Below are 716 nucleotides of genomic sequence, written 5' to 3' on the forward strand. Positions count from 1 at the left end.
CTTCTTCATAGGCGTCCCATTACTCACAGGATTCCTCTCAGAAGTGTACATAAACTGGTTATTAGCAACCATGTCAATGAGTTCCTGAGCTTCTGCAGGTGTTTTCTTTAGGTGAATGGATCCACCTGCAGAAGTATCTAATGACATCTTTGATAGCTCAGATAAACCATCATAGAATATATCCAGGATGGTCCATTCTGAAAGCATGTCAGAAGGGCACTTTTTGGTCAGCTGCTTGTATCTTTCCCAAGCTTCATAGAGGGATTCACCTTCTTTCTGTCTGAAGGTTTGAACATCAGCTCTAAGCTTGCTCAGCTTTTGAGGAGGAAAGAACTTGGCTAAGAAAGCCGTGACCATCTTATCCCAAGAGTTCAAGCTGTCTTTGGGTTGAGAGTCCAACCATATTCTAGCTCTGTCTCTTACAGTAAAAGGAAAAAGCATGAGCCTGTAGACTTCAGGATCTACTCCATTAGTCTTAACAGTATCACAGATCTGCAAGAATTCAGTTAAAAACTGAAAAGGATCTTCAGATGGAAGTCCATGAAACTTGTAGTTCTGCTGCATCAGAGAAACTAGCTGAGGTTTCAGCTCAAAATTGTTTGCTCCAATGGTAGGAATGGAGATGCTTCTTCCATGTAAATTGGAATTAGGTGCAGTAAAGTCACCAAGCATTGTCCTTGCATTATTGTTGTTGGGTTCGGCTGCCATCTCCTTTA

The 716-nt window shown here is 41.6% G+C and overlaps 1 non-coding gene across 1 annotated transcript; it reads left to right on the plus strand.

Annotated features, from left to right (window-relative positions):
* Nucleotides 1-201: 201 nt before the first annotated feature.
* Nucleotides 202-309, plus strand: LOC148577627 (small nucleolar RNA R71). Its single transcript, XR_015903127.1, has one exon. It is a non-coding gene; the product is annotated as a small nucleolar RNA R71 (small nucleolar RNA).
* Nucleotides 310-716: the final 407 nt, after the last annotated feature.

The sequence above is a fragment of the Arachis ipaensis genome, chromosome B1 (assembly GCF_059453495.1).
Source record: "Arachis ipaensis isolate K30076 ecotype BB chromosome B1, ASM5945349v1, whole genome shotgun sequence".
In the NCBI taxonomy this organism is placed as follows: domain Eukaryota; kingdom Viridiplantae; phylum Streptophyta; class Magnoliopsida; order Fabales; family Fabaceae; genus Arachis; species Arachis ipaensis.